Below are 7,772 nucleotides of genomic sequence, written 5' to 3'. Positions count from 1 at the left end.
TTAAACCGTTCATCTAATTCGATCTAAATCGAAAACCGATTAAAACCGCATTAATTCGGATTTGATTGGATTCTATTTTTTGCAAACTGCTGGATTGGATCGGATTTCGGATCTACTTTTCATAACCGATCCAATCCAATCTAAACCGCACAGTGTGCTGTAATATTATTATTTTATTATTATATTTACAATTATACTTATAACATGTTCAATTTGTTATACATTTTTCTATTATTCATGTATTATTATTATTTAATGAATATTTTATGTTCAAAATGTTATTTATTTATTTATTTTAACAAACTTATAATTTTATTTTTATTGTTATGTTATCGTTGGCTTTTTAAGATATTGTTAAGACTAATTATATCAGTGTTGATTATTTAAAATTTGATGTTGAGACTTGTTATATATATTTAATTTTTTTTATTTAAGAAACCGCAAATCCAAACAGATCCAAACCGCTTGTGATCGGATTGGATCGAATCGGATTTCCAAAAAAAATTCATTCAATCCAAACCGCACCGCACATAAATTAAGCGTTCGGATCGGATGATTTTTTTCCTTAAAATCGAACCAAACCGCACTGCGAACACCCCTAAGTATAACAGATGTTTATCATGTTGACTATTGCAACATTTATTATTTTCAAACATAATTAATAAATAAATAAATAAATAAATAAATAAATAATGAGTTAATAAATACATTAACATCTAGTAATACACTAGTCTCAATAATCAATAAATAGGTTATATTAGTGTTCTTCTGAATTGTGGGTGTTAACAGACCAAAAGAAACAAAATAATGAAGTCCTGATTAAAAACCCTTAAAAGAGAGAAAAAACGGCTCCCCTTTTCTCCTCTAGTCACCAAATGTTGTTGCTGCGCTTGTGGAGAGTGAGCACCGATCTCTACTCTTCTTCAAGTCCTTCGCCTGATCGCCTTAGCCTTTTGCTTGCTTGAAACTTTGACTCGGTGTCTTGTTCTCTCATTCTCTGCTGATTTGGCCGGCCCAAACATTATTTATTTGTTTATCTTTGTATTATTTTGCCATCTTCACTTAATTAACTTTTCTGGATATGTTCCAAATCTTTAGCTGTGTTGTTTACAACTTGGTTAGACTTAGACCCTTTGTCCGCAATAATAAAAAAAATCTGTTTACAACTTAGAAAATTGTCGTTTGATTCCCATTTATGATGAATGTATAATATATTGAGTTTAAATGGATAAAAAATTAAAAAATGTAAACATAAATCATCTAATCATGAATACTATAGTATATAATAAATTTGAATTTGACAAACTACACATGACACATATTTACATTCTTTAGACATAAGATAACAACGCATAAGAATTAAACACAATTTTGTTGGGTAAAATTTTCGAAGCTATCCATATATATATATAATCTCTACCAACAGGAATTTTACTAATTTGACACAGCAATTAAGAGGCATTAATCTACTCTACTGAAAATTATTAACTCACTGGTCCTATCTTGCCCTAATTTTAAACACTCCAATCCCGCATCTTATCCACCCCAACCCACAAATTCTTAAAATTATTTTAACATAATTCCTACCAACACAGCAGAGTTAACCTTCAATATATAAGTTCAAATATTCACGATGCAAACACAATATATATAGCTATAAAATTACAATACTACATAACTAACAAGAAGGTATGTCGATGTAAAATAACCTAAAGCACATAAAAACATAGAGCCTTCATTAAAAATAAAATAATAAATGTAAATCACATATAATAAACAATATGAATCGTAAAATGTTATCTATACAAAACGCATGGGGTTACTGTATATTGTTGTCTTAACCTAAATTACTTGGATAAAGAGCTAAAATATATATATATCAATAATACTTGTCAAAAATCAAAAGAAGATATTTTTTTGCAGATGATGAGGAGGAGGATAAAGAAGAAGAAAGACGATGGTGTTGTGAAAGAAGAAAAAGAGGTAGAAGAAGGAGGGGGGAAGAGAAAGAAGAAGACGAAGTAGGAGCTGAGATGAATTATTTTAAATAAAAAATTTGGATGCTTAGCCTTTTTGATAAATAAAAATTTTTCCAATCAGATCCATGTATAGACAGACTAACTATAAGCCCAAAAGAAATATAGACAGCAGTGAGATCAAAGTGTATGTTTACCTGACGTCCATGACGGCCAGAAGTCAAAAAGAGGTAGATTCAACCCCCTTGCCAAATGAACAATCTCTCTTGCTGGGAAGAGGAGAATGAAGTGGCGTTAATTTGGGAACAGGTCTACAGCCGATCGATTATGCATATTTATAGCGGAACGAACTTTAAGAAGCATCCAGAAGCTTAAGCGGAACCGTTCGATCCCTTTCATCGTGCGGTTTATATCCATTCTTTGGGTAGTGAGATGAAGTGCTACTTGACGACCGCTTCCAAGCAAAATTGAATAATCAATATTCAAATTATAAGCTCACCAGAAAGGGCATATTTTTTTAAAGATAGAACAGTACACTGCGTGTAATACGCGTGAATGCGTGATGATAATTTGGGGTGTGTTTTTTAATATGGATGTTAACAAATAGTAAAATTTTTAGAGAAATTTGATCTTTAGATTTTATGAATGCTGAAATTTTAAAATTTAATGGAATATAAATTAGATGATGGAATACAAATGAGTGCCAATATGTGTATTTAAAATATATATATATATATATATATATATAATATTAAAATTACAAAAATTTGAGGATTAAATTTGTGTATTTTAAATTTTGACTATCCGAATTATTGCACACTAAATTTCAATAACATTAAAAAATATCATTATTTGTTTAATATTTAAATTAAAAAGTGTCCTGAAATTTGGATATTATTTTTCTTATCTTTTTCAATTAATATTATAAGATGTAATCTTTGATCATATTTTTTTAAGTAGAATTAAGAAATTATAAAAGAGAATATGAAGATGTTATGTAGTAAAAGAGAACATTTAACAATATTGTTTACGAAAAAAATTAAAAGAAATTGCCTGTTGAGTTAAGAAATTAACTAAATTAATTAGTGATGACAAACATTATTTTTGGGTAAAATAAATAATTAGTGTTGAGTGTTAATAATGATATGTTACTAATTATTTATTAAACAATGCAGGTCAAGACTTTGTCTAACAGCCCAAAATGGAATAAAAATAAAACATCAAGGCTAATGGGCTGGTTAGTCAAGTGGAGCCCAAAAGAAACAAAGCCAAAGAAACCAACGGGCTGAATATGAAAAAAGCAAACCCAAGTCCGAAATGCTTACCCAAGTTGATCCCACCAAGCTTCTCATATAAGATTGAAGTCTTCACTCTCTCTCTTATTGCTTCGGTCAGCAACAAGATATTAGAAAGAGAGATGTGTTCCTCCTGCTACTTTTATCAGAGAAGAAAGAAAAGAGAAAGCTTAATCATAAAGCAAAGATCTAATCACCCATCAAGTTGAGTTAGAAATTAAAAGGTGATTTATTTCCATTTGCATGCAACTTACTTTCTTCACTTCATCTCAAATCTTCTGGCTTACCATTTTTGGATAAATGGAAAAAGTGTTCTCTGATCTTCACTGCTGTGCATCTACGGTCATATATGTGTCTTGGGGACCAAGTTGTTTTTCAATGGCCAAGATTTGGGATTACCATTGAAAATGTTTATTTACTGCTCAAATGTCTTCGGTCAAGCAAAAAGGAGACAGCTTGGAAATCCCTAATTTGGGACAAATGAAGAAAGCAATCTCTGTTCACCACTACTGTACATCAATGGTCAAGATTGTTTCTTGGGGACCAAGAAGTATTTCAAGGGTTCAGATTGGGCTTCACTATTGAAAATAATTTTCTTTGCTTTCCTGAGGCTTTCGGTCATGAAAGAAGGTCATACTCAAACTTCTAATTTGAGAATTAACTGGGAAAAAGGTGATGTGGTGTGTGAGTAAAGCACACAGATCAAGGTGTTGACCTTGGAAGAAGAACCAAGTAACATGCAATGAGATAAAAGAGGTTTGCTGTTCATTCAGAAACCAAGGAGAGAAAACCAGAGTTTGAAAGTTTGTTCTGTGAGAGCTCTTTGAAGAAGTTCAACTAACTGGACAGTGTAACATATTCAAAGGTACATTCCGCCAGTATGAAGAACTGAATCAGAGGCTTGCTAATCTGGTTTTTCGCATAGCACAGAGGTTGTTGATGAAGTCAATCTCCTTCATGTTTTACTGATTGTAATGTACTTTTCAATGTTTATCATTCTGTAATTTCTGTGAGAAAAGGCATTGTGAAAAGGACTCAAGTAAAAGCCATGAGTGAAAAAAGGTTGAGTGAAACACTTGAGGGAAAAGCCTAGAGTTATTTTCTGATTTCTTTAGGTTGATTAAGTGTCTTGTATCTTGTACCTGTTAGGTATCCCTTTCTTAGTTGGGTTAGCACTAAGAGTGAATAGTTAGGTGTTAGCATAACCAATGTCAAGTTAGGTTAGAACTTGAGTGTGAAATTGGTGTATGTAATACTGTTAACTATAGTGAAATTCTTCCATAGTTGTAGAGGAGACTGGATGTAGGTTGCATAGCACAAGGCAACCGAACCAGGATACATGCTGGTGTTAGCTCTTCTCTTCTCTGCTGAGTTCTGTTTTCTGATATTCATGAGACAAAAATAAATTGTCTCATAAATTTCCGCTGCTGTGTTTAAACAGAACCTGAATTGAAAGCTTGTTTAAAAAAGGGTAATAACTGCAACAAAAAGGAAGGCATAGATTCAACCCTCCTTCTCTAAACCTACCACAACTTTTACTGTCCAAAAAAATTGAAAAGCTATATTTTATTTGAACATCGAAAAATAATATAGTAATTATTTTATATTCTACTCATTCTTAATGTTAAATCCATAGCCTAGCTAGGTGGGCACATGCAAAGGACAAATCTCAAAAAATGAGTTTAAATTTTTTGAGTTTTATTTTTAGATGAAAATTTGTAAATGAGAAATGCTAGCTATGTCGCCAATAAATATAATCCATCAGTTTTTAATTGGTTTTTAAATTCAAAAATTAATTATATCAATTTTTATATGTTCACTTTCTAGTGTTTTTAGGGAACTAACCTCTGATACAAATTAAATTTGATTTTCATTTCTAAAATTTGGTACAAACAAAATTCAAAGTAGTTTTTTAATACATTTTTAATCTTTAATTTTTTTTAATATTATGCCACGTAACTAATTGACATAACTTACTTAGTATTTGTCTAATTAAATTATTTTTTAATTTTTATTTTTAGTTGAATTACTTTTTAATTCTTTTATTCTAACATTATTTCATGTGTCTCGTTATTATAATTTAGGATTCTTTTTCATTTTGCTTCTCACTTTTATGATATTTTGTTCTTTAGGTTATCCTATAATTACTTTTTTTATTTTTTATTTTTATATAAAATAATATATATTTTTAATGTTAATATTAATTTTTTTAATAAATACAAATATAATTCATCCTTTTTTATACTCACTTCTTTTTATATTTATTATATAATATTATAACTTAAAATTTTTTTATTTTTTTCTCACTTTTATGGCATTTAATTTTTTTAGATTATTTTTTTATATTTTTTATATTCTGGTACTCTTTACTTTTATATAAGATTAAATCGTAACAACTAACATGTCACACACCGGCACAGCTTTCTCTTCATATGTTGGCTTTTTCCTCATCTTGCATCACCCTTGAAATAATTACTATTAAATAATAAAATCTCATTTTAATATCACTGATAATGTGTTTTTAAATGTGTTTTTACTTTTTAATATCATTTTTGTTGGCCTTAAAATTTTCTTTTAAATGTGTTTTTTATGTGTAACCTTTCGTGCATGCATAGCTTTTCTTTCCAGAATACCAAAAAGAATAAGCTTTTAATACTTGTGGACTATGGCTGAATGGGCAACTATTTTATTTATGCAATAAGGGCTCAATTGTGGACATGCAAAGTAATCAAAGTACTATATATGTTAATTTGGTATATACGTTGATATATAAATATTCGTTGAATTAATTTTTTTATACGTTTACAAATTTTAACTGTATCTTCAAAAATTTTTATGAAAGAATTTCTACCATCGAAACTATATATATTAATTTGGTTTATTTTATTTTATTGGATTTTTTAATTCTCATTAGTAGAAAACTGTTGAGTTTTTTTTTCTGATAAACGAACAAGTTTAGTTGTTTGTCTAAAATTTTTAAAGAAAGGGTTTTTACTTTTTACATCACAATTGAGGATTTAATTTTTACGATACAAGTCATATATATGGAATTAAATTTAAAAAACCTATAGTCCTCAATCAAATCTATATATACCTTTTGGCTCATTGTAATTTATGGTTTTTCTTTATTCATATGATTATTTATTTTCTAAATTTAATTATCAATATTCAATATATAATATGCTAAACAACCATTGAAGTTAGAATATAAATTAATTGTTTTTGTTATACCGCCCACAGGGATAAGTCCAAAAGAAGAAAGTTTGAAAAAACTATTACACAGGTCTAGCCGTGTGGGGGCAATTTTAAGTGTATTTTCAAAGTTTTAAATGAAAGAATTTATACAATCAGTATAATTTTTGTTGAAATGTATAACTTTTATTTTAAAGATTATTTATGTTTATCTGTTTTGATAAATGACAAACATCTTTCCCACTATTTGACAAAGGAACTTAAGTGGAGGATTAACCTTTTACGTCAAACAAAAAGCTTATTTAATGTAAATAAAGTTTTATGTCACACATTCAAGACAAAGTGGTGGCAAACACTCATCAAGGCATTTTTCCCACTATTTGACATACTGAATATTTGTTGGCCATTCAAGACAAAGTTTTTTTTTTTTTTTTTTTTGATGAAGATACGATTTTCATATGGCTTTTCCTTACATTTCTGCTGTGATGGCTTTTCCTTACATTTCTCAAGGAAGACCACAAATTGGGGATGCACTGTGTTCATCTTACATACTAAATATTCTTTGAATTATTTTTTTAGTAAACATCTAAATTAATCTCTAAAAAATTTTTAAATAAATATTTTAATTTTTAATATTTTTATTATTTTAAAAGTTTTCGAGACAGATTAATCCTTTTAAATATAATAATTTTTTATTAACGGTTTACTATTTTAAATCCTAATAAACCAGATATTATAATATATACTCCATTTGTTTAAAAGAATTTAAGAGTTAATATTTGTATGTATAAATATAAATTATAAAAAATTTCGATCGATGTATACGTAATAAATTTATTATAAAATATATATTGAAATATAAATACACATTAAAAATAAATTAAATTAAATTACACATATATTTATACACAAATATATTGGTGGCTAATTTTAGTGGCTGATTTTATTGTACAAATAATATTTTCTATGTATATTATTGTGTTTTTTTATTAATACATGTATTATTTTAACTGCTCATTTTTTTTATGTATATTTTATATTTTAATATGTATTCTATACGAATCACTAATTTTTAATGCATACGTAATATGATTTATAAATTATATAGGCAGACCAAATTCTTTGAAATATACAAGTAAGAATAAGGTAACATTTTTAAATATTTTAATTTTGGATTAATTATTCCCTGAAAAAAAATATAAATTTGGTCTTCTATGATAGCAAATGATGGACACGTGATGTTATTCTATCAATTTATTATGTAAAACTTAACAGTGGTGTTTATATGTATCGTTACCTACTATGACAT

At 28.0% G+C, this 7,772-nt stretch overlaps 1 long non-coding RNA gene across 1 annotated transcript; it reads right to left on the bottom strand.

Moving 5' to 3' along the window:
• Positions 1-658: 658 nt before the first annotated feature.
• On the bottom strand, positions 659-2,406 carry LOC130960577 (uncharacterized). Its single transcript, XR_009079163.1, has 2 exons — positions 2,174-2,406; positions 659-1,098 (listed from the first exon to the last, which is right to left on the bottom strand). It is a non-coding gene; the product is annotated as an uncharacterized LOC130960577 (long non-coding RNA).
• Positions 2,407-7,772: the final 5,366 nt, after the last annotated feature.

Source organism: Arachis stenosperma, chromosome 1 (genome assembly GCF_014773155.1).
Source record: "Arachis stenosperma cultivar V10309 chromosome 1, arast.V10309.gnm1.PFL2, whole genome shotgun sequence".
Classification (NCBI taxonomy): Eukaryota; Viridiplantae; Streptophyta; class Magnoliopsida; order Fabales; family Fabaceae; genus Arachis; species Arachis stenosperma.
This window is presented reverse-complemented; position numbering and strand designations above follow the sequence as displayed.